The 26,718-nt window shown below is 43.3% G+C and overlaps 1 long non-coding RNA gene across 1 annotated transcript; it reads right to left on the reverse strand.

Moving 5' to 3' along the window:
- Positions 1–3,713: 3,713 nt before the first annotated feature.
- On the reverse strand, positions 3,714–9,419 carry LOC126987963 (uncharacterized). The gene is made up of 2 exons (XR_007741306.1): positions 6,790–9,419; positions 3,714–6,635 (listed from the first exon to the last, which is right to left on the reverse strand). It is a non-coding gene; the product is annotated as an uncharacterized LOC126987963 (long non-coding RNA).
- Between the last annotated feature and the right edge of the window lie 17,299 nt (positions 9,420–26,718).

Below are 26,718 nucleotides of genomic sequence, written 5' to 3' on the forward strand. Positions count from 1 at the left end.
AAAATATAAGGGAAGGGGACAGGGAAAAAGTAGGGGAAGAGGGCGCGGCGAACAGTAGGGGAAAAGGAGGGGAAGCAAAAAGTCAAGGGGCAGGAAAAGAAGGGGAAGGAGGGTAGGAAAAGGAGAGAAAGGGGAAGGGGAAAGAGTTACTGGGATATGGGGGGCGGTGAAGGGAAGGAGTATGTGAAAAGGTTAGTGGAAGGGGGAAGTGGAGGGAAGGGAGCGGGAGAAAGGAGTAGTGGGTAGGGAAGGGGAGAGAAGGAGGGAAAGGAAGGGGCATGTAAGGAGGTTAGTGGGTGGGGAGGTGAAGTGATGGAGGGGGAGAGGGAAGGAGTCTATGAGGTTGCTAAGTGGGGAGAAGTGGAGGGAAGGGGGAGTTTAGCGTAAGAGGGGAGGCAATGATGTTAAGTGAGACAGTTTGTGGCAGGGGAAGTGAGGGATCAAATGTGGAGGGAGGGAAGAAGAGGGAGAAGTTAGCGGGGGGGGGGGGGATAAAGTGGGGGGAATAGAGAGAACGGAGAAATACAAACAAAAAACAACAACAAAAAAACAACAACAACAACAACAGAGCGAGGTATGGAAGGGTAAAATAAAGGAGGGAAGGAGAGAAGAGTGTGTGTGTGTGTGTGTGTGTGTGTGTGTGTGTGTGTGTGTGTGTGTGTGTGTGTGTGTAAGTTGCCAGGGTAGAGGAGGAGGAGGAGGGAAAAAGAGGGTAAGCTGGAGAGGGTGGTTAGTGGAAGGGGTGGATGGGGTGGAGGAGAAGGAGCAAGAGGAAGAAAAATGGAGGGGTAAGGGAAGGAAAGATGTGGTAAAAGATAAGTGGAAGAGGAAGGAGGGTTGGTGGAATGGGGGGACTTATGTGGAAGGTTATGAGAGGGAAGGGGTGGAGGGGGTTGGGTAGCAGGTGGAGGAATCATAAAAAATAAAGTTAATGTATATGGAGAGCTTGTGGTGGATTTAAAGGGGGTGGGAGAGGCAGGTGGGAAGGAAGGGAGAGAGACGGGGTGGGGGGGGTGGAGGGGGTAAGAAGGAAGGAGGCCAAAAAAATAAGGGCAATGTATTAGAAAAGATTATGCTGGATTTAAAGAGGTGGGAAAGGGGGAGGGGAAGGGAGGAGGCAGGAGGGGGAGGCGACAAAAGGAGAAGGGAGGAAGAAAGGGAGGTGGAGGGGGTAGAAGGAAGGAGTCGGAGGGAAGGGAGGAAGGCAAAAAGAGAATGAGGGAAGAGGGGGCAAAAAGATAAGGGAAGGGAAGAGGGGAGGTGAAGAGGGAAGAAGGGAAGAAGAGGGATGGGGAGGAGGAGGCACAAAAGAGGAGGAGGGGAGAGGAAGCAAAAAGAAAAGGGAAGGAGAAGAGGAGGTAATAGGGGAAGAGGGGAGGAAAAAATAAGGAGGAAGGAGGGGGTAAAAAGAGAAGGGAAAGGGAGGAGAAGGATGGAAGGGGAAAGAAGGATGAAAGAGGGAAGGAGAGGAGGAGGAAAAAGAGGATGGGAGTGGATGAGGGAGAAAGAGGATGATAAGAAGAGAGGCAAAAAGATGAGAGTAAAGTGGAAGAAGGAAGGAGGAGGGAAGTGAAGGGGAGGGGGCAGAGAAGAAGAGGATGAGGGGGAAGGAGGCAAAGAGAGAAGGGGAGATGAAGGGGGGAAGAGGGGAAAAGGGAAGGGGAGGGGTAAAAAATAAGAGAATGAAGGGGGAAGGAGACAGAGAAGGGGAGATGAAGGGAGGAAGATGGAAGAAGGGAAGGGGAGGGGTAAAAAAAAGAGAATGAAGGGGGGAGGAGAGAAACAGAGAAGGGGAGATGAAGAGGGGAAGAGGGAAAAAAGGAAGGGGAGGAGTCAAAAATAAGAAAATGAAGAGGGGAGGAGACAAACAGAGAAGGGGAGATGAAGAGGGAAGACGGAAGGAGGGGGGAAGGGAAGGAAAAAAATGAGGAGGAGGGAAGAGGGGGAAAACAAGAGAAAAAAGAGAAAAGGGGAGGTAAAGAGGGAAAGAAAGAGGGGGATGGGGAGGGAGTATAGACAAGAGGGAAGGGAGAAGGGAGGGGCAGAGGGAAGGGGGAAGGGAGGGGCGGAGCGGGGGTAGGCTCAGCACGGGACAGGCTTCGCAAGCAATAGAGAGAGACAACACAGGTGACATTATAAGGTTTCCGGGGCGGCTTAGCTTAAACCTTTGACACCGCCAGGTAATCGACTTCAGCAACAGGTATATAAGTGTGTGTGTGTGTGTGTGTGTGTGTGTGTGTGTGTGTGTGTGTGACATGAAGCCTTACACGTCACGCCACTGAGCTCCTGCGGCGGCCAAGCAAAAAAGAGAAAATTATGGTTGTTTGTGTGAATGTGTGTGTCAGAGAGAGAGCTCAAGTGCTACACAGATCAGTTCTCCTTGTAGTAAACTTGATCATCTCTCTCTCTCTCTCTCTCTCTCTCTCTCTCCTGCCTCCTTCAAATCCTGTCAAACTCTTTCTTTTATATTCATAGGCTCCGGGGAGTCTTAACATACACACACACACACACACACACACACACACACACACACGCACTTAACTTTTCCTGACCATTGCTTTATTTGGTGTGGGTCAGGGGCGCACGGTAGGAAAGGAAGAGGAGGAGGAGGAGGAGGAGGAGGAGGACAAAGGGTTAAGTAAGAGACTGAGGATGATGGGGAGGTAGAAGCAGGGGAAGGAAGGGTAGGGGAAGGAGGGGGAGGAAACAGGTTAAGGAAGAGGGAGGGGGGAAAGGGATGTTGGGGAAGGGGAGGTGGAAAGGGGAGCGGGAAAGCGCCAGGCACCTTCCCCTTCCTCCCTTCCCACCCCCTTCTTCCTCTCTTCCCCTTCTTCCCTTCCCACCCCCTCCTTCCTCTCTTCCCCTTCCTCCTCCCCTTCTTCAACGCACGCTCCCTTCAGTCATTACCGAAATACTGGCACGAATTTATACATGAGCCTGCAGCGGGTGACATGCAAATCCGTGTGTGTTTGTGTGTGTGTGTGTGTGTGTGTGTGTGTGGTTTTCCTTTCCTCCCTCTCCCTAACACACACACACACACACACACACACACACACACACACGGTAGTTTCCTTTGTTTCACCCTGTTTCACCTGTTCCTCTATCCCACAACCCCCCCCCCCCAAAAAAAAAAAAAAGGAACAAACACTACTCTAATTTATTCTCCCTTTTCCCTACCTAACTTTTTCCTAACACACACACAAACACACAAAAAAACACGTTATTTTCCTTAGGTTCCTCTTTTCCACACCTTATTTTCTATCATATCAAACAAAAACGAAACAAAACAAACGCACAAAGACACAAACACTACTTTTCTTCACGCTCTCCTTCCTCCCCGGCTCGCAACACTCACGCAATTCAATACCGTTTCGGCGCAACACAACGCAACACATTCCTCGGCCCAGGCATAATATCGGGCTCGCTTCAGACAGGAGGCGATGATGACTGTGTATATATCGGTTGGTGAAAGCCCCCCCTACCCCCCTTTCTCTCTCTCTCTCTCTCTCTCTCTCTCTCTCTCTCTCTCTCTCTCTCTCTCTAATGGGACACAACCTACACACATTCGATTTATTTAACAGTATGTAGCACAAGTGTGAGTTTTGATGTTGTTTTCTTTCTTTATTTTTGTTTTTTATATGTATTTTTAGTCTCGCTTTCAGTAACTTCATCCTGTGTTCTTTCTTTCTTTCCTTCTTCCTTTTCTTTTTTTCTTTGTCTTTCCTCCTTCCTTCCGTTTTCTTTCTTTCTCTTTTTTCTTTTTCTCTCTTTACTTTATTTAGTCTTGGGTACAGTAACTTTGCGCGTTCTTTTATTTTTTCTTTATTTCTTTCTTATCTTTCGTTTTCTTTGCTTCTTTCCTTTCATTCTTTCTTTCCTTGTTTCTTTCTATTTTTTCCTTTTCTTTTTTTCTTTCTTTCTCCCTTCCATCACTCCTTTCTTTATTCTTCCTTTCTTTCTCCTCTATCTTCAGTCTCGCTTCGGCATCTGATCACACTTCGAAGTCCACCAATCAGCTTCTGGTCTCGCAAGGCGCCTTCGTAATCCGCTTTCGGTGTGTCTAGCCTTCCGCCTTGCTTCGGATTAACGCGGCTTGTTTGAATAAGTTTTAAGAAGTTTAGCGAGGATATTTCAGCTTAGCGAAGTGGTGTTACGTTACGTTTCTTGCATGATAGCATTGCATTAGGGTGGTGTTGTGTTACGAGAATACCTTACGTTGATGTAGTACGTTGTCTCTTTCCGGGAGTAGGTTTTGGTGCTACAAGCGATTGATTGTAATGTTAAGATTTATCTTTGATTTGTATAAGGATTCAGTATGTGCTATTTTGCTTCCACATTCTCATTTATTTTTTATCTATTATTGTTATTACCGTCTATTTCTGTTGCGGGCAACCTCCGGCTCGCAGGCCATATCCGGCCCATGAAGGCCTAGCGTCCGGGTGGCCACCCTGCTAGGCATTAACATTGCACAAACAGCATCTGCTGGCAGCCTGCGCTCCTCACCTCACTCTGCGAGAGTTGCCAGGTCCGTCCTTTTAAAGACAGTGTGTCTTTTTTGTGTGATCTGGTTGTCCTATTTAATTCAAATACAAAAGGCTGAAAGTGTCTAGTCGTGTGGCCATGCTGTCCCGTGTGTGCGACCTGCGGCAGGAGATGCCACTTTCCTCCGTCAGGAGAATCTTCCCCACGCTGATCACTGTCACCCGCAATGGCTCGCTTGGCTGTGGCTCCTCACGGACATCACTGCGCATCTGAACGTTGTTAATGCGATGCTGCAAGGCAAGGACATTCTCCTGACAGACATGCACGCACACATCAATGCCTTCGAGGTTGAGGTTTAGATGTGATCAGTTGTCTGATGTTAAGTTTGAGTATTTTCCTTGCCTTGCTGCATCTACTGTTGTGAGCTGCTCTTCTCCAAAATGAAGGACACGAAGTCTCGACTTTGCTTCCAACTCTCAGACCTCCACCTCAATGGCATTATTCTGTTGCCTACCCATCCACCGAGTCGGACATTGAAACACTTCATGGCAAGCAGCACCAACTGTCTCACTGATCTGGATGTTTTTCATTTTCACATTTTTTTTTTTTAAACTTTTGGGTTCTCGTTTTTCACTCCGGGGCCGCGGCCTGCTTCCGAAAGACTCGTCTGGCCCTCATTGTGGAAACGCTGCTCGCCCCTGTTCTATTTCGCATTCAATATTATTCTCTTTGGTTTGTATAATGTCTAAGTGTGTACGAATTCGCTCCCTCAATCTCGTTTTATATTTATTATTATTTTGATTACTATCATCACTCTTTCGTTTTGTTTATTCGATATTATTCAAAAGCGTTTTCTATTGTAATCTATTTTGGGTCACTACTACAATTTTATTTGACTATATGTTACTTTTTTGTGTTTATTGTTTTGTCTGGACAGTGTTATGATTTTTTTTATTTATTTTAGTTTTAGTCGTGCTCCTGTCCGCCTCGCTTAGTGTAAAAAGTATATAATTCATGGTCTAATTTAACTAACACAACCTCCTACATTGCTTTCTTACGGCATGTTACTGAATGCACGATCTGTCTTCATCTCTTCTCAAATTTTTCATCTATTTAAAACTATTGTGCAGTTTCTCCACTACTAACTCGGCCTCTTCCAGCTGTAATGGCCTTCCTAAACCACGATAATATATATAGTTAGCAGCGATAAAACTCAAGTGTACATGACTAAATCTCTCTCTCTCTCTCTCTCTCTCTCTCTCTCTCTCTCTCTCTCTCTCTCTCTCTCTCTCTGTGTCTTTTTTTTTTACTTTTCATCTTTTCTGTAGTTTTTCTTCTTTTCAACTTATCAGTCTTCAAACTAAACATGTAGAATCTTTCAATCCGTTCATCTTATTTATTTATTTACTTTTTTTTTGCTGTTTTGTACATTTATATATTTTTTTCCAGTTCATTATAAAAGTCTTCAAAGTAAACAGGTAGAATGTATTAGTTTGCCATCTTTTCTTTCATCTCTCTCTCTCTCTCTCTCTCTCTCTCTCTCTCTCTCTCTCTCTCTCTCTCTCTCTCTCTCTCTCTCTCTCTCTCTCTCTCTCTCTCTCTCTCTCTCTCTCTCGTATTGAATATATCTCACAATACTTCAAACCAACACATCTTTTATGGCCTCACAGTCCCTTCGGAGCCGTGTATTGCAAACTTCACAACCTTACTTAAGTCTGCCCTAATATCGTGCAGCATTTTACAATCTCCCTTGACTTTCCCCCATGCATGTTCTTCGGGTTTTCTTCGTTTTATATATCCTTGCTTCTACATCCTTACACGGTCCTTGCAGCGTCGTGTTAATAATTAGAAACTTTTTGAACCTTACGTTGCTCAACACTGTATAACCTTTTGCTATCTTCCTCGTTTCTTTGGTGTGTGTGTGTGTGTGTGTAGTTCAGCTTTTCTTTGTCTTCTATAGCCCTACTTTTACAAACTAACACATTCTTAGTCTCACCCTCTATTACAAACTTTCCCAACCTTACTTAGTCTGCCCTGATGATGTACTGTTTCCTTCCCAGCATCCTTCAGCTTTCTTTCGCCTTACTTATTTATCCTAATTTTTACATTCTAACACATTCTTAGTCTCACCCTCTATTACAAACTTTCCCAATCTAACTTAGTCTGCCCTGATGATGTACACCCATATACTATCTATCTCTGTTTCCTTCCCAGCATCCTTCAGCTTTCTTTCGCCTTACTTATCTATCCTAATTTTTACATTCTCACATATTCTTTGTCTCCTCTTGCATTACAAACTTTCCCAACCTTACTTAGTCTGCCCTGATGATGGACAGCCATATACTATCTATCTCTGTTTCCTTCCCAGCATCCTTCAACTTTCTTTCGCCTGGCATATCTATCCTAATTTTTACATCCTCACACATTCTCTGTCTCACCTTGCATTACAAACTTTCCCAACCTTACTTAACCCCTTTTGTTCTCTCTTCGTTCTGCTTCCTCCTTGCCTCTTTCCTACGACACTTCTCTCTGTTCTCCTTTCGTTCTGATATTCTCTTTTCTTTCTTACGAACTCCCTGGATTTTTATTCTGGGAAGTAATTCAGTGTTTTTCTTTCCGCCAATTCGCTTATCCCAACCGAGTGTGCATGTTCACCTCTCCTTTTTCCTCTTTTTCTGTAACTTGTTCCTTCCTCCCCTCTCTCCCTTTTCTTTTCCTCTGTACCTCATCCTTCGCCATCTCTTTTTCTTCCTCATTCTTATCCTTATGTCTTTTCCTTTCCTTCTCTTTCCACTCTTTGGCCTCTGAAGCACGGAGGCTCAGCACAGCGATGTAACGGCACCAGCATCAAGGCTCCGTTCATTGCCAGTCAGCCAGTTAGCGAGTCCTTCCTCCAGGCACAGTGAAAATCTACCAATATTACCTGCAGTAGTTTCGCTTCGCCTTCACGCCTTCCTCCCTGCCACGCCCCGCGCCCCACCTCCGCCAGGCATAGTTTAACCACTTTTCTTCCTCCTCCTCCTCCTCTTCTTCTTCTTCTTCCACTTCCTCCTCCTCGTTAGTGTTTCTTTTCATTCTTTTTAAGCTGCATTTTCTTCCATTACTTTGTCCCCATTATTTTCTTTTTCTTTTTCTTCTCCTCCTCTTCCTTAATGTTTCTTTTTCTTAACCTTTATTTCTCTTAAACTTTTCTTCCTTAATTTTGTCCTACTTCTTTCCTCCCTTTTCTCTGCTTCCTTACTGTTCCTTCTCCTTCTCTTCCTTGCTGTTCCTTTTATTCTTTCTTACTTTTCTTTCTCTTCTTCTTTCTTCCTTTGTGTTACTCCTTACCTTCTTCTCTTCTTTCTCCTCCTCCACTTTAATATTCTTTTTCCTTCCTTTTCTTTCATTTTCAACTTCTATTTTTCTTTCTTTACTTCGTCTTGTTCTTTACCCCATCCTTTTCTTTTTCTACTTTACCTCTTCCTCCGCCTCTTCTTTATCCACGCCTTCGTTTTTATGTCTTTTCCTTTCCTTCTCTTCGTCTCATCCGTGCCCAAATCGTCCTATCTTCCTCCAATTCTTCGTTCTCTTTCTCCTTTATCTTATCTCCGTTCCTTCTCTTTCCTCATCTCAGCTTCACTCATCCACGCCCAAATCCACTTGTTTTCTTTCTTTCTTTCTTTCTTTCTTTCTGGGTCTTTGTCGCTGCTCCCTTTTCATTCCTCCTTTCTTCCGTTTTGCTATGTCTTCATTTTGCCTCTTCCTCTCCTTTCTCTGTTCTTCCTTCTCTCTGATTTTTCTCCTTTGCTCTTTCCTCCCTTCTTCCGTTTTGCTATGTCTTCGTTTTGCTTCGTCCTCTCCTTTCTCTGTTCTTCCTTCTCTCTGATCTTTCTCCTTTGCTCTTTCTTCCTACGCATCTCCAGTTTCTTTTCTCCATGTGTTCTACTTTTCCATTCACTCCTATCTTCTTCGTCCTCCTCTCCCTTGCTCTCCTTTTTTGCGTCTCCTTCTCGTACCCACATAATCCTCAAACTCCGCCAACATGAAAAAAACCCTCCGTAATACTACTACCTCCTCCTCCTCCTCCTCCTCCTTCTTACTTACTTACTTACTTACTTACTTACTCGTCCTTTTCCTCGTCTTCGTCCTCAAACTCCGCCAACATGAAAAAGAACCTCCGTAATAATATCTCCTCCTCCTCCTCCTCTTTCTCCTCTCCTCCTCCTACTATCCTCGGGTTCATAGCGAGGAACTTCGAGTGTAAGACGCTGGGAGTGAAGTTGCTTTTGTATAACACACGGGTGAGATCTCCCCTGGAATACCGAGCGCTATCCTGGTTCCTTAAAAGTCGGACGCTGATTTGCTCAATAGAGTACCTTCATTAAGGACTTAACCTTATAAAAAACGACTCAAACAACTTCTTTACGTTAGACTCCTCACCTCTCTTTTTGGACACTCCTTTGACCTCTATTCAGGAGCAGTAAGTAGCGGGCTTTTTTTTATATTTTTCGTTACGCCCTTGAACTGTCTCTTTAGCTGTAAAAAAAAAAAGACGGCTCAGGGTGGATTCGATACGTCTTAAATTAAATATTGAAGTTTAGTAATGTCGATCGCTCCAAGCTTATAGAACCCCAAACGAACCCCAGAAGCAGAAAAACTCCAGGTCTGCAAGAGTAATTTTTCGAGGTCATCCGTTTCTGGAACAAACTCCCCGGCAGTAGTTAATGCGCAGACGATCAACGACATTCACACATCACATTCGTTGTTACTTCGCTGCGTCAGGGGTGAAAGGAGAGTACAAGTGCGTCCGTGCAAGAGTGTTTTAGTCTGTTTCGCAGGTTAATCAAATGGCTGACGAAATATGTAATTAACTAATCAATTAAATATCTAAAACAGGCTTTTTACTACCTACTCTTCAATGATTCCATGTTTTCTCCTCCTCCTCCTCCTCCTCTCTTCCTCCTTCTCCTCCTCTTCTTCTTCTTCTTCTTCTTCTTCTTCTTCTTCTTCTTCTTCTTCTTCCTCCTCCTCCTCCTCCTCTTCCTCTTCCTCTTCTTCTTCTTCTTCTTTCTCCTCCTCCTCCTCCTCCTCCTCCTGCCCCTCCCCCTCCTCCTCCACCTCTTCCTCTTCCTCCTCCTCCTCCTGCCCCTCCTCGTCGGGTATGCAACACGCCAACGTCCTCGCAGGTTGTGTTTTCAGCATCTCGACAATTTCGGGCGTTCAACTTGGCGTCTTTTGCGAGCCAAGTTGAGGCGATCACGCGGTGCCTTTGCCTGCCTGTGCTGAGCTGGAGGGAGGGGAGGGAGGAAGGAAGGAGGAAAGGAAAGGGGGTACAGGAAGCAAAAGGGGGGGGGGGGGGGGGAGGGGAATGAGGGTGAAAGAGCATCCGCCTCGACAAACTCCGTAAACTTTAAGTCGCCTCTGTGTGTTATTGTGTTTACGGGCCTTTCTCTCTCTCTCTCTCTCTCTCTCTCTCTCTCTCTCTCTCTCTCTCTCTCTCTCTCTCTCTCTCTATTTTATTGTTTTGTTATGATCCTGTTGTTTCCTTTTTTAACTTTTACATTTTCCTATGTCTCGTTCTTTGTCCTTCTCTTTTCCCTCTCTCTTGCTTTCCTTTCTTTGCCTCTCTCCCTTTCTTTCTCTTATCTCCTCCTACTTTATTGTTTTGTTTTGGTGTTGTATTTTCTTTCCCACGTTTACTTCTTCCTTCCAGCTCATTCCTCGTTTCTTTTTCCTTTCTCTTTCTTTCACTTTCTATTTCGTCTTTAAGCTTTTCCTATTTTCCTGTATTGTTTTGATCATGTATTCTTCTTCTTCTTCTTCTTCTTCTTCTTCTTCTTAACTCGTTCTTTTGTCTTCCTCTCCCTTGCTTTCTTTCTCTCCATCTTTCGTGTTTTAGCTTTTCCCATTTTCTTGTTTTGGTTCGATCCTGTTTTGATTTTCTTTCACTTATACTTTTTACCTGAGAGACTCGTTCCCTTCATGTATAAGTCTATCTCGTTCCCTTCATGTATACGTATATCTAGCAATTTTGTTTTTTTATGATTTACTCTCCGGTTCCATGTTCTTTTCTATTTAATAAAGGTGTTGTTTTTTCTTCTCCTCTTCATCTTCTCTCTTGTTTGTTGCTAATTTTCTTTTTCCTTTTTTGCCGGTTTTCAATTATTGCTAGTTGTTGTTTTTTTCCTCTCCATCATTGTTCTCATTCGTAGCTAGTTTTTTTTTCCTCTTTGTTTTTCGTTGCTAGTTTTCCTCTTTGTTCTTTGTTCTTTGTTTTCCTCTTTGTTCTTTGTTTTCCTCTTTGTTCTTTGTTCTTTGTTTTCCTCTTTGTTCTTTGTTTTCCTCTTTGTTCTTCGTTGCTAGTTTTCCTCTTTCCTCTCCGTTGCTAGTTTTCCTCTTTGTTCTTTGTTTTCCTCATTGTTCTTTGTTTTCCTTTTTGTTTTTTGATGCTAGTTTTCCTCTTTGTTTCCTCATTCGTTGTTAGTTTTCTTTCCCTCTTTCCTCTTTGTTCTTCGTTGCTAGTTTTCTTTCCCTTTTTCCTCTTCTCTTCGTTCTTATTTAGCGTTAGTTTCATCTCACTTTCGTATCTTATTCCTGATTTTCTTTTCCTCCTCATCCATGTTCTGTATTGGTAGTTTCATATCCGCTTCTGCCTCCGTTTGTCTGTCTGTTAGTGTCTGTCCATCTGTCTGTCTGTCTGTCTGTCTGTCTTTTAGTGTCTGTGTATCTGTTTGTCTGTCTGTCTATCTGTGTCTGTCTGTCTGTCTGTTAGTGTCTGTGTATCTGTCTGTCTGTCTGTCTATCTCTCTGTCGGTCTCTCCTTCTGATCCTTCTCATCATCACAGCGCTTCACACTCTACTAACCACCACCACCACCACCACCATCATCATCTCTCCCTCCCCCCTCCCCCCTTCGTCGTCAGTCCGTGTCGGGTTCTCTTCGGTTCACGCTCTTCTTCCCTCACTCTCTCCTCCACGGATTATACAAAGCTCTCGCGACACACACACACACACACACACACACACACACACACACACACACACATACAAAACCCGGTCATAATCCTACCCTAGATAATAACTGTGTTCTTAGGATGTTGCAAAAGAGGGGGGAGGGAGGGAGGAGTAAGGGAGGGAGGGAGGAGTGGAGGAGGGATGGAGGGAGAGGAAAGTTGGGAAAGAGGAGGAGAGGTGAAGGGAGAGGAATGATGGAGAGTGGAGGGATGGAGAGAAAGATGGGCCGAAGAAGGGAGGAAAGGGGAGAAAATAAAGGAAGGAAGAAGGGAAGGAGGAATGAAAAGATAAATAAATGAAGATGGATGACAAGAAGGAAAGGAAGGATGGATGGAGGGAAAAAGGAAGAGAAGAAGGAAAGAGAAAATAAGGAAGAAGGGAAGGATGGATGAACAGAGATAAAAAGGAAAGAGAGGAAAAGAACAGGAATGAAGAAGAAAGGATGGATAAAGAAATGAAGATGGAAGGAGAAAGAAAAAGAGAAAGAAGTAAAGGAAGGATGGATGAACAGAGAAGAAAGGAAAGAAAGTGGAAAAAAAGAACAGGAAAAAAAGAAAAGATGGTTGGAGAAAAGAAGAAAAGAGTCACAAAGGGAGGATAAACAGAAGGAAAGGGGAAGAAAGAACAAAAATGAGGAAAGGATGGATGGAAGAAAAGAAGGATTACACAGAAGGAAAGCGGAAAAAAGAACAAAATTGAAGAAAGGGTGGATGGAGGAAAGAAGGAAGGAAGGGGTCATAAAGGGAGGCCAGGGAGAAAAGAAGGTAATTTAGAAGGGCGGCGGAAGATGGACAAAGAAATTTATTCATGGGAATTTTTCAGGACGTAACGAGCCTATCAGTAACTGTCTGGCTCATTACCGGCGTGGTGTGCGTGAGTGTGTGTGTGTGTGTGTGTGTGTGTGTGTGTGTGTGTGTGTGTGTGTGTGTGTGTGTGTGTGTGTGTGTTCTATTTTGGGTTTATATTTGTTCCTCTTTTTGTCTATTTTTGTCTCTTTTTTCTATCTGGTTTCCTGTCTTTTTCTGCCTGTCTGTTTTCCTGTTTTTTATGCCTGTCTGTTTTCCTGTCTTTTTCTGCCTGTATTTTTGTTTGTCCATTTTCCTGTCTGTCCATTTATGTCTCTTTCTTTACCTATTTTTCTGTCTATTTTTCTATTTATTTTTCTCTCTCTCTCTCTCTCTCTCTCTCTCTCTCTCTCTCTCTCTCTCTCTCTCTCTCTCTCTCTCTCTCTCTCTCTCTCTCTCTCTCAACCAGTGTCTCGGGGCAATATCTGTCTGTGTTCAATTTCACGGCTCCAGAACACCTGTTTAAGCGGCGGGCGGGTGAACCTTTGACCCCCCTCCTCCCTCTCCCTCCCACCCCACACCTGTGCTACGACCCTTCTTACCTGCGCACACAATTTTAGTCAATACCATTTTTCTCTATGTATTACGATTATTTTTCCTTACCTCTGCCTGTCTGTCATGTCCGTCCATCTTTGTTTCTCTATCTCTGTCTGTCTCTCATCATCATCATCATCATCATCATCATAACAACAACAAGAACAACAACAACAAACCAAATGCTAACAGACACGCTAACAAACCTTCCGGAACTCAACTTGAGAGAACAAAAGGAAGGATTAGGTTCACATCCTTCTTACGGACTCGACGCGGCTGATGCGGGTGTGGGGGGGAGGGGGAGGGGGAGGGGGAGGAGGAGGAGGGAGGAGGGTGAAGAGGAGGGAGAGGGAGTAGGGTGAAGGGGAGGGAGAGTGGAGGAGTTTAGAGACGAGAGAGAGAGAGAGGGAGAGAGAGAGGATCCATATAGTCGAGTGGAGATGAGGAAAGGTGGAGAGAAAAGGGGAGAGAAATGGAGGGGTGGGAGGCAAGATGGAAGGAGATGGAGGGGTTCTTGGATAGGGGAGAGAAGGAGGAGAGAGGGGAAAGGGTGAGGAAGTGGAGAGGTTGAGAGGGAGAGTCTGTAAGGAAAGAGGAGGTAAAGAGAGAAGAAGGAAGAGAAAGGGAAGAAGTGGAGAAGATGAGGAAGAGCAAGATATAAAGAGGGGAAAGAAGAAGAGGGAGGTAGTGGAAGGAGGAAGAGGAGGAGGAAGTTTAAAGAAATGAAAGAATTGAGAGAAAGCAAATAAAAGAGAGGAGGAGGTAAGGAAGAGGAGAGAATAAAAGAAGGAAGAAGAAGAGGAGGAGGAGGAGGAGATCCATAGGTAAAAGAAGAGAGATAAAGAGAAGGGGAAAGGGAGATAGAAGAAAGAAAGACATTGAGCGAAAAAAAAATGTGAAAAGGGAGGAGGAGAAAGAGGAGGAAGAAGAGGGAGATAAGGATAGAGAGAGAGAGAGAACGATTGAGACAGACACGGACAGAGAAAAAAGAAGACAGGAAAACTAAGGCAGCGCGTAGGAGTGGAGGAAACAGGGAGGAAGGAAGGAGGAGTGAGGAGGAAGGAAGGGAGATAAGGGAAGGTGACGTGAGGTGAGGTAAGGTGAGAGGAGGTAAATGGGAGGTAAGAGGTGATGGGCAGGAAGGTACAGATAGAAGGGAGGGAGGAAAAGGTGGAGGGAAACGGAGAGCGGTGTGGAATTTTAAGTGAGATGTGGAGGAGGAGGAGGAGGAGGAGGAGGGAGAAGATTGAAAAGGATGAAAAAGAAAAGTTAAAGAGAGATGAATGTGAGGTTATATATGAAGAGGAGGAGGAGGAAGATGAAGAGGAGGAGGAAGAGAAGAGAAAGAGGAGGAAGAGGAGGCGGTGGCAGCGGTGGAGACGAAGAAGGAGGATTGAAAAGATGAAAAAGAAGAGAAAAATTAAAGAGATGAATATGAGGAGGAGGATGAAGATGAAGAGGAGGAGGAAGAAAAGAGGAAGAGGAAGAGGAGGTAGAGAAGGAGGAGTAAGATTGAAAAAGATGAAAAAGAAGAGAAAAGTTAAAGAGATGGATGTGAGGTTAAGTATAAGGACCAGGAGGAGGATGGAGATGAAGAGGAGGAGGAAGAGGAAGAGGAAGACGAGAGGCTCCAGGTGCAAGACAATGCCACTCAAGTCAAGGTGCTCAGCCGTGTGTCGAGAAATTGATCCAGGGCGCGGGAGAGCGTTATGTCACCTGTCTCAGCCCCGCCAGGTGAGTTAGGTTAGGCAGGTAAGGGACCCACTACCACCACCACCACACTCACTACAACCATACCACCATAATTACTCTACAACCGTTACCGCCACAAACACTACAAACACCACCACAAATACAACCATCTCGATTACAACCATACCTTAACCATCGGCTTTTATTTGGTAACCATGACTGTTTACTCCTACAATCACCATCGCTACCACTGTTTTGATTATCGCTTCTACCATTACAATCACTTAACTATCACAATCCCCGCTATTAATATCACCATTAATAACCATGTCCATCATCACCACACACACACACACACACACACACACACACACAGACACACTGATAATGACATCCCTGAGTGGACTGAGAGCTCCTGATTGCTGGCTCGCTCTAGTGTTACGGCCGAGGCTCAAAGTTGCTAAGTAGACAGGGGGGACGGGGGAAAAGGGGGAGGTAGAGAGGGGAGGGGGGCGAAGAAGGGGTGGTGAGGGCTTAGGGGGTGAAGGAAGGATGAACAGGGATTAAGGGACAAGAAGGGATGGAGAGGGGTGAAGGGGTGAAGGGGTGCATAGGAGGGTGGTAAGGGAGGGGGTGTTGAAAAAGGGGTGGACAAGGAATGGTAGGGTTGGAGAGGGGTGTAGAGGGGGGTGGAAGAGACTGATGGAAGGGAAGGAAATGGAAGGAAAAAGAAGATAGAAAGCGTAGAAAGAGTAGATGGATGGGCAGGGAAGCGAAGAGATAGAGGAAGGGAAGAGGGAACAAAGATAAGAGAAAGGAAGGAAGAAATGGAGATGAGTGATGAGAAGGATAGGCAGAAGAGGAAGAGTAGAGGAAGGGAAGAGGGAACAGAGATAAGGAAAGGAAGAAAGGGAGATGAGTGATGAGAAGAATGAACAGAAGAGGAAGAGTAGAGGAAGGGAAGAGGGAACAGAGATAAGGAAAGGAAGAAAGGGAGATGAGTGATGAGAAGGATAGGCAGAAGAGGAAGAGTAGAGGAAGGGAAGAGGGAACAAAAAAAGAAGGAAAGGAAGATGGGTGATGAGAGGGCAAGACGAAAGAGGAAGATGTTATGGTGGTGGTGATGATGGTGGTGGTTGTACAGATGGTGATGGTGATGATGGTGGTGATAGTTGTGATGGTAATAGTGGAGCAATGAAGTGATGATGGTAGTGATGGTGATGTTTGTGGTGGTTGTCGTGGTGGTGGTGGTGGTGGTGTTAATGGAGAAATACAGCGCGTAGGAAGAGCAAAGCGTTGACATAAAGGGGTCGGAAGAATATACATTAAAAAGCCGCGATCAAATGAAAGAAAGTCCCTCGGTGCGGCTTTTAGGAGAGAGAGAGAGAGAGAGAGAGAGAGAGAGAGACTGGGTCATTTAAAGATTCGTAAGTACTTGAAATATCGATACTTGGATACTGAAAGAAACAACGTGACTAAAAAACAGAAGAGACAGAAGGGAAGAAAGTAAGGAAAAAAGTAAGGAAAGAGAAAAAAGTAAGGAAAAGTAAGGAAAAAGAAGGGAAAAAGCAAGTAAAAAGGGAAAACTAAGGAAAAAGAAGGGAAAATGAAGGGAAAAAAGGGAAAAAAGTAGAGAAAACGGAAGAGAAAAAGGTAGAAAAAATATGAAAATTAGTACCTTACAAAAATCACTTCGAGAAAAAGAAAAAAAAAAGAAACATAATACTACACAACAAAAACATTAACATTACAAAACAATGACCACAAAAAGTAAAAAAAAAAGAAAAGAAAAAATCAAGGTCAATAAAAATAACGAATACGAGAAGGCAGTTACCGAGAAATTACTTAAAGACCCAAAGACGTTTAAAAATACACATAATGACAGACCGTTTTCCATTCTCGCCTCCCGAACATCATCACCATCATCATCATCATCATCATCAACAACACGCAGAAGAGATGGAGGAAGCGACAGGTAGAAACACAGGTAACAACACACACACCTGGAAATTAGCGAAGAGACACGAAGAGGAGGAACGTGTAATTGAAGGTGAGAAGCGAGGAACGTTTACTGGGAGAACGTGAGAAACAGTTAGCGAAGATTACCTAAAAATAAAGAAGGAAAAACTAATAATCTAAGTGGTATGAAGATGAGGAATTGGAGGAGTTTCTGGTGTGGTATTTTTTTCTTTTTCCTTTTTTTTTTTCTTCCGCTTCTTTTTCTTCTTCCTCTTTTTGTCACAGAATTAAGAAGAAAAATAAATTGGGAGTTTTTTTTCCGTGACCTTCTTTTTCTTCCTTTTCTTCTTTTTCTTCTTCCCCCTTTTTTTCTTCTTAAGCTTCCTCCTCTTCTTTTTCTTTATTTTTTCCTTTTTCTATTTCTTCTTCGTCTTTTTCTTCTTCTTCTCCTTCTTCGTTTCTCTTTTTCCTTTTATTTTCTTCTTGTTCTTGTTCTCCTTCTTCATCATCTTTTTCTTCTTCTCTTTCCTCTACTGCTCTTTCTTCCTCTTCTTTTTTTCCCTCTTTATAACACCACGAGAAAATAAAAGAAAAAAGAACTTCAGATATTTTTTTCGTGACATCTCCTCCTCCTATTCTTCTTCTTTCTTCTCCTTTAGTCACCGCGAGAAAAAGGAGGAGAAAAGGAGAGGAGAGAAAGATTTGGGGTCCTTGAGGGGACATACATCTTCCTCCTCCACCTCACACGCCAATCACCTTCGCCTTAAATCTGGACTAGTGACACCTGGACCTCTCTGCCTCACCTGTCCTTCCCTTACCTTCCCTTTTCCCCTCACTCAAACTCACTATTTCTTCCTTTCACCCGTCTTATCTTCATGTGTTAGTGTTAGTGTTAGTGTGTGTGTGTGTGTGTGTGTGTGTGTGTGTGTGTGTGGGAGGGGTAGGTTGGTCTTTTTGATGGGAGTAATTATGGAGGCAGAACACACCTTCATTTGAGCAGTCTCCCCTCAGTCGTGTCTAGTCCCCACGCTTGCCTTCCTTACCTTCCTTCCTGCCCTCCCTCACATTCCTTCTCTCACCTGTCCTTCCCCTCATTAGCCCCTTACCTGCCTCTCTTTGACTACTCTTCGCCTCCCACGACACTTATGTTCCTCCTCTTATCTAACCTTCTACATTCTTCCCCTCACTCTCTTCTCTTTTTCTATCTTGTCTTTTTTGCCCTTTCTCATCTTCCCCCGTTCATCTACCTCTTTGTTTCTAATCGCTTCTCGAATTCTTTCCGCATCTCTTCCTCTTTTCCTTCCCTTCTTCCTTTCCCCATACCTAATCTTTTATCTTCTTCCTCTTTCCATACCCTTCGTTCTTCTTTCCGTCTTCCTCTTTCCATATCTTCCTATCTTTTTACCCTTTTCTCTATACATCCTGCTCCTCTAACCATTCTTTTATTATTCCCTTCTTTTTTTCTTCTTCATTCCCTCCCCTTCTTAAAATTTTCTTCCCTCTCTTTTCTCAACTTTTCTGACTTCATCTTTATCTACCTCTCTTTATTCCCTTCTCTTAAATTGCATGTTGACCTCCATCCTCCAACCTGCATCCTTCCCTTCATGATTTTTACGCATTCTTTCTTTTTTCCTCTTCTTTCCTCATCTTCATCTCCTCTCTATCTTTATCTATCTCTCTTTAATCACTTGTTGACCCTCATCCTTCAACCAGCATCCTTCACTGTATATGATTTCAACCTTCTTTCTTTTTCCTCTCTTCTTTCCCACTGCTCCCTCCTCCTCCCCCTCTTCCCCGTCACCTGCTCCCCTTCAAGCCACGTCGCCGCCTCCACCTCTTATGACGGCTGTCCCATTATTGCCTCCAGCTGAGTGTGAAGAGATGTGGCAACACGGACACGCGTCATGCACGCCCACACACACACACACACACACACACACACACACACACACACACACTCACACACACACATATACACACATTGTCATACACACACATACAGGCAACGCAGACTCGTATATTCATCCTTATAAACACTCACACACACACACACACACACACACACACACACACACACACACACACATGACCCATTCATCCTCATAAACGTACACAAACGCACATGAGGAAGGTCTGGCATTGTGGAGGGTGGAGAGGTGCAGAATAAATATTGAAACACACACACACACACACACACACACACACACACACACACACACACACACAGAGGCACGGAAGGAAGGAAGACGAGGAATGCTTCACTAATATCACGCAGCAGAACATCCGCTCCGAGATAAGCGAACGGAAAGGAAAAAAGAGAAAAAAAAAGAAAAAAAAAGAAAAAAGGTTGACAGTACATTGACGATTGCTCCACATTGTTGCACCTGCGCTTACCTGTGTTGTTGTTGTCATTATTATTATTGTTATTATTATTATTATTATGGGGTGGATTCTAACTTAGCCCATTCTCATTATTATATCCTCTTTTTCTTTTCTTTCTTCACCTTCTTCTTCTTCTTCTTCTTCTTCTTCTTCCTCCTCCTCCTTTATCACGGTACATCTAATACAGTCCTCTACTATATATAAATCAAAGGTTCTCTCTCTCTCTCTCTCTCTTATTATTATTATTTCCCGATCACATCTCTGCATCTCATCGTCTGTCTGTCTGTCTCTCTGTCTGTCTGTCTGTCTGTCTGTTCCGCTCTAGCCTCAACTTTCTATGCATTCCCTTATTGTCATGCCATCAACCTAACACAAAGCTTTCCTATCTTCGCATTCCTGTTACTCTTCCTCTCTCTCTCTCTCTCTCTCTCATCATTCCTCATTCTATATCTTTTCTACTATTTCTTTGCCTTTTCTTTTTTCCATCCCTTCCTTACAGTAGCTGCTTTTCTCTTGCATTTTATTAGTCATTCCCTCATTCTAATATTTCTCTGCACTTTTTATTAATTATCATTTCTCATCTCCAACCTCCATCCCAGTCCCTCTATGCATTTTCTTTTTGTCATTCCTTTTTTTTCTACTTCCCTTCCTTTAAGCGGCTTTTCTCTTGCATTTTCTTAGTCATTCCGTAATTATAATATTTCTCTGCACTTTTCCTTATCATTCCTCATCTTCAACCTTCGCCCCAGTCACTCTCTGCATTTTGTCTTGTCATTCCATTTTTTTCTACTTTCCTTCCTTACAGCGGCTTTTCTCTTGCATTTTCTTAGTCATTCCGTAATTCTAATATTTCTCTGCACTTTTCCTTATCATTCCTCATCTTCAACCTTCGCCCCAGTCACTCTCTGCATTTTCTGTCTTGTCATTCCTTTTTTTACTTCCCTTCCTTACAGCGACTTTTCTCTTGCATTTTCTTAGTCATTCCGTAATTATAATATTTCTCTGCACTTTTCCTTATCATTCCTCACCTTCAACCCTCACCCAAGTCACTTTCTGCATTTTCTTAGTCATTCCCTGATCCTAGTATTTCTCTGCACCTTTTTTCATCACTCCTCACCTTCAACCTTCGCCCCAGTCACTTTCTGCATTTTACTGTCATTCCTTATTTTTTCTATTTCACGGTTTATATATTCCTTGCTTTTCCTTCGTCATTCCATCAAATCCAACTTTACTCTATTCTCAAACATTTCGGGGCTTACACACATACAGTTAAGGCTTTCGTAGAGGTTGTTGTGATAGTAATTCCATGGCTAGTTTTATGAGCCTAGTGATATTCTGACAAGGCTTCTGCACCGCGTATATGAAAAGCACTCCTGAGAATCCGACTAATCTCCTTTGTGGCCATTGGGGATATTTGTTGTGAGAGCCTAAAGTGAATAAGAATATGGACCTGAGATTTTTTGTATGGCTTTTATAATTCCTTCCATCCATCCATCCATCCATAAGGGGGGTATGAGTCACCCCTCCATCCGAAATTGACCTCTCTTTATCTCTCTTTTGGCTACTCATCTCTACTTTCTTTTAAGGAGCATTGTTTAGGGGGATTTTATTTGTTTCTATTTATTTTTCTCCTTGACCTGCTTCCTTTATTGTAAAAAAATACCATCGCTTTAACCCATTTTTCGCCTTTTCTCATTATGGTCATTCCTTTTCTTTAACCCTATTCTGCCTTTCCTTGTGGTCACTCCTTTTTTCTAACACTTAACGGTCTAGTCTCTCTCTTCTGTGCATTCCCGCCCTTGAGTTGCTTCCTTTACTGTAAAAAAAAAAACACTATCGCTTTAGCCCATATTCCGCCTTTTCTCATTATGGTCATTCCCTTTCTTTAACCCTATTCTGCCTTTCCTTGTGGTCATTCCTTTTCCCCAACACTTATCTTAGCGGTCTAGTCTCTCTGTTCTGCGCATTCCCGTCCTCTGTACCCATCAATACAACTTCCTTTTAGCATATCTTTGCATCAGTCTTTCCTCTACGTCACCGAACCCTCACCTAAGCCTCTCCGTGCATACCTGCGCTGTCATTCCGCCATACCTTAAGGTCTTTTCTGTCTTTCCTTATTGACATTCCATCATTCTGACCCTCGTCCAAGTCTGTGTCTGTCTGTCTGTCTGTCTGTCTGTGTCTCTCTCTCTCTCTCTCTCTCTCTCTCTCTCTCTCTCTCTCTCTCTCTCTCTCTCTCTCTCTCTCTCTCTCTCTCTCTTTCTCTCTCCAGCATTCCCGCCTCGTCAATCCGTTACCTTCGTCCCCTCTACACACTCATAAATATAATCCCCATTGTCGTTTATGCGTGTCTACATTACCGCGTCTTTCTTATGGTAACGACACAATAAAACATCCTTCTACATATTCAGCTTGTAATTAATATCTATTGTTGTTGAGGCGGATATACATTACTCCTGTTTATTTCTTTTTTTTCTTGCGGGCGATGAAAATAGCGTAAAAATAATGCCTTCCCCTGTTACTCGACTTCAAGGGATCGTGGGTATAAATAACACGCCTTTTGGACTTCACCTGTTGTTCCCTCTGCTCTTTTGTTTTGTGTTTTGTTTTTTCTTGTATATAGCGGCGAGTTTTGTTTCTTTATTGTTTTTGGGTTTTGTTTATCATTATTATTTACTTTATTTTATCTCCCTATTTATTTGTGCATGGTTAAGTTAAGTTTGATAGACAGATATTTAGATTGATATATACAGGTACAGATTAATAGACAGAGAGATGATGTGATTTATAGATATTTAGATAGATAGATAAAGGTAACGATTAAGTTGGGTAAATAGATACAGATAAAAAGATACAGATAGATATTTAGACAGATATATACAGGTACAGTTGGGTAGATAGATACAGATTAATAGACAGAGAGATGATGTGATTTAGATAGATATTTAGATAGATAGATAGAGGTAACGATGAAGTTCGGTAGATAGATAGATAAAAAGATATACAGAGCTATTTAGATAGATAAATGCAAAGGTAAAGTTGGGTAGATAGATACAAATAAAAGAAAGAGAAATGCTGAGAAAGATACAGATAGCGATATTTAGATAGATAAAGGTAAAGGTTTAGATAGATAAATGTAAAGTTTGGTAGATAGATACAGACAAATAGACATAGAGAGAAACGCTGTGCCGGTTCTGATGAATATAAAATGAGAACAAGAAAAAAAGAAGAAAATGATATATACGAAAGCAATGAGGGCAGAACACAGAGGCGGATTCTTATGTCTCGCTTTCTTTCCTTCCTTCTCTTTCAATATTTTTCCCTTCAAGAAGATACGTGTAATAGCCTGCTTCATTTTTTTTCCTTTATTTATTTTCCCTTTTTTTCTTAAGGCAAGTTTCTCCTCTTTTCCTTTCTTTCTTTTCCTTTTTTTTTTTATCTTTAGGTAAGTTTCTCCTCTTTTCCTCCTCTCCCTCCTCCATCTGCTACACGCCATACAAAAAAAAAAAAGAAAAAAAAGAAGGAAACACACACACACACACACACACACAACAACACCAAACAGGCCAGAACAGACGTGGCTCCTTTCATCACCACCACCATCATCACCTTCATCACCACCACCATCACTCCCTATCACCCCCTACACCACCACCACCACCGTCACTTTCCCCTCACTTACCGTCACGCACTCTCCCCCGTCACCGCCGTCACGAGGTTCGCTTCTGTCACGTTACACAAGGGGGAGTAGAAGAGGAGGAGGTGGGGAGAAATCACAGAGAGGGGACGTGGGGAGAGGAAATAGTACAAAGAAGAAAGGGGGAGAGGAAGGGAGAGTAGGAATGGGGAAGAAGAGAAGCAGGAATGAAAAGGGAAGAGGAGTAGGAATAGGAATGGGATTGTAAGATGAGGAGGAATGGGAGGAAAGAGAAGCAGGAATGGAGAGGGAAGATGAGTAGAAACAGGAATGGGAGGGTAAGAGTAGGAATGGGATTGTAAGAGAAGCAGGAATGGGAGGAAAGAAAGAATGGGAATGGGAGAAAAACAGTAGGAATTAAGGGGATGGTAAGATAATAAATGGAAGGGGATAAGAAGTAGGAATATGAGGTAGGAATGGAAGAGAAAGAGGAGTAGGAATATGACAGGAAGAGGAAATATATAGATTCGAACCCAGGAAACAACAAAAAGAAGAGTAAGGAAGGAGGAGGAGGAGGAGGAGGAGGAGGAGGAGGAGGAAAAGGGCGTCACAGAGGAAGGAAATAAATTATGACGTTACGCAAGGTAGAGCAAAAAAAAGAAGCGTCAGGGAACAACAGGAGGAGGAGGAGGAGGAAGAAGAGGAAGAAAAAGAAGAGGAGGAAGAGGGCGCTAGTCACACACTTACCCCTTCGGAGGATTTACTCAGAGTGGGTCACGAACTCTAATTTAGGACACATACCTGCGGGGGGAGAGAGAGAAAGAGAAATTAGGACATCGCGTGGGAGGAAAATGAGGGGGGGAGGGAGAAAGGAGGAGGGAAGGAAGGAAGGAAGAGGAGGGAGGGAAGGAAGGAGGAGGAGGAGGAATGGAAGGAAGAAGAGAAGAGAGAGAGAGAGAGAGAGAGAGAGAGAGAGAGAGAGAGAGAGAGAGAGAGAGAGAGAGAGAGAGAGAGAGAGAGAGAGAGAGAGAGAGAGAGAGAGAGAGAGAGAGAGAGAGAGAGAGAGAGAGAGAGAGAGAGAGAGAGAGAAAAACGGATGGATGAAAAAGTATGAATGAGGACAAAGAAATGAGACAGGGAGGATTATACAGTAAAAACAAACAAACAAACAAAAATTATGAAAGGACACGAGATAAACGAGAGAAAAAGAAAATGAAAGAAAAAAATATATGTAAATGGGGATAACGAGATGAACAAATAAAAAAGAAAAATGAGAGAGAGAGGGAGAGCAAGAGAGGAGAAAAAGAGAAATATAAATAACGAAGAATCAAACAAAAAATAAAAGAAATACTCAGAATCGTTACGGAAATAAAGGAAGAGGAAAAAAAGAACAGATAAAAACGGGGGTGATGATACGACTGTAGAAGAGAAGGAGGAGGAAGAAGAGAGGAAAGAGGAAGAGGAGGAGGTAAAGGAAGAAGATGAGGAGGAAAAGGAAATGAATGATAAGGGACAGGAAGAGGACGAGAAAGAAGGAGAGAATGGAGATAAAACTGAAGAGGAGGAAGAGGAAAAGAAATAAAATGAAAAAAAAGAGGACGAGGAAATAAAGAAAAATTAAGAGGAGGATGAGGAGGAAGAGGAGAAGAAAGAAGGGGAGAATTAAGTTAAAAATGAAGAGGAGGAGGAGAAGGAGGAGAATGAAAACGAAAGAAAAAAAGAGTAATGAAAAGGAAGATGAGGAAAGGCAAGGAAATGAAGAAAAGGAAATAGGAAGAATAGAGTGATAATGATGGTGATGATAATGAGGAGGAGGAGGAGTAGGAGTACGAGGACGAGGAGGAGGAGGAGGAGGAGGAGGAGGAGGAGACGGAAGTGAATATTGTCACGAATCATAACCTGAGAAAATGGGTGTTTGAAGGACAGAGGGAGACTGGTGGTGGTGCCGGGGGGGGTGGGGTGGGGGGGACTCAACTCACCTGTCCCACCTCACCTGCTCCACTTATAAACCTGAACCAATCAAAAAAGTTACCTGTCATTTACTTACACCTGAGCCAACCAAAAACTTACCTGTCATTTACCTGCATATTATTTTTCGTTAACAAACATCACCTGTCATATTCTTCGTTTACAAGCAACACCTGTCCACCTGTATATGATTTTTCGTTAACGAGTATTACCTGGCCCTCACCTGTACATAATCCTTCGTTAAAACACTCGCCAGTCAAACAGTTAATATGAACGGAAATGCAGTCAAAACGGGGAATAACCGACAATGACGGATAAAAGGGGATAAAATAAAACTGGGGAAAGATTTAAAAAGATCAGGCGTGGGGGATTTCACATGCATATCATTCTTCGTTAAAACATTCGCCTATTAACGGTCAATACAAACGAAAGAGCAGGCGAAACGGGCAATGGAAGAAGAGGAAAAAGGGAACGAATAAGGGAGAGGAAAAGGATGAGAAAGAAGGGAAAGATGAAACAGAACCAAAGAATAACGAATAAAAGGGAATAAAGGAAACGAATGATAAGGGAGAGGAAGAGGATGAGAAAGAAGGGAAAGATGAAGCTAAAACTGAAGAATAACGGATAAAAGGAAATAAAGGAAACGAATGATAAGGGAGAGGAAGAGGATGAGAAAGAAGGGAAAGATGAAAGAGAACCAAAGAATAACGAATAAAAGGGAATAAAGGAAACGAATGATAAGGGAGAGGAAGAGGATGAGAAAGAAGGGAAAGATGAAGCTAAAACTGAAGAATAACGGATAAAAGGAAATAAAATAAAGCGAGGTAAAGGGTTAAAAAGAGAGCGAGAGTGGAGGGAAATGCCGCGCCCTTTATCCGCAATCAGCAGTCAGGATCAATTCAGGTGGTATTCCCCTCCGCGGCCACAGGTAAAGAGCGGCCCAGCACCGAAACACAGATACGACTTAATCTCTCTTATCTTTACGGCCTTGAGAGCGGTGGTCGGCGCACACACACACGCACACACACATATGCTACAGCCCTATCAGTGTCGTGTTCCGGTAGTGATAACATTTCGGAAGCTTTGATTAAGTCATTCTCCTTACATTCTCTGCACTTTGTTAGTCCAGGTATAGAGGAGGAGGAGGAGGAGGAGGAGGAGGAGACACGAAAGGTTGGAGCACAGTAGCAGGCCTCTTGTCTTAAAATGAGGTTCCCTACTTTAGTATTCTCCTCTGTTCCAGGTAAGGAGGAGGAGGAGGAGGAGGAGGAGGAAGAGGAGGAGGACTGGAAAGATGCGGAGGAGAGAGAATGAGATTAAACTGAGGAAGATAAGAAAGGAAAGATGGACCAGGGAGGAGGAGGAGGAGGAGGAAGAGGAGGAAGACGCAGAGGTGGATTAGAGGTGGAGAGAAACAAAATATGGGAGGAAGGTGAACACAAAAAGAGTGAAACAAGGAGCAGGAAGAAAAGAATGAAATGGAGGAGAGAGAGGAAAGAAGAGAAGGAAGAAGAAGGAAGGAGACGAATACCTGGAGAAATAGTAGGAGACAGGTGAACACAAGAAATGAAAAGAGGAAAAGAGAAGGATGAAACGAAGGGGGAGAAAAGAGGAAGAATAGGAGGAGGAGAAATGAGCAAGACTTTAACCCAAAGAATATAAAAAGAAAAGATTAGAGTTATGCAGGTATGTATGAAGGTGAAGCTAATGTCAGGTGTGTAATTAATCTCTTGGCTTCATATTCAACAACGAGAGGATTAAGTGCGTGCAGGTATGTATGGAAATGAAGCTCAAGTCAGGTGTGTAATTAATGACTTCATATTCACAAAGATAGGATTAAGTGCGTGCAGGTGTGTATGGAGGTGTAACTCAGGTGTGTGATAAATGGCTTGACTCCACATGGACGTTCATCATGTCTTCCTGTCTTGTGCCCGTTTTGACTGGAATTCAGTTCGTAGTGACTGTTTGACTGGCGAATGTTAACGAGGTAAAATATGCAGGCGAAGGACAGGTATACTTTTAAGACTGGCTCAGGTGTACGTGTTGCAGGTGAGATAGCATGCCGGTGGGGTGCAGGTAATGTGAGACAGGCGAGTTGGGGTCCTTTCAGCCTCCCTCTGTCCTAAGGTTGCTGTGTCTCGTCTTCACGATGCCGAGTGTGGTGCTGGGTGCTGGGCTGAGTGGCTGCTGGGTCTGATCTGAGCGAGGAGTTTAACACACGTC

Source organism: Eriocheir sinensis, chromosome 67 (genome assembly GCF_024679095.1).
Source record: "Eriocheir sinensis breed Jianghai 21 chromosome 67, ASM2467909v1, whole genome shotgun sequence".
In the NCBI taxonomy this organism is placed as follows: domain Eukaryota; kingdom Metazoa; phylum Arthropoda; class Malacostraca; order Decapoda; family Varunidae; genus Eriocheir; species Eriocheir sinensis.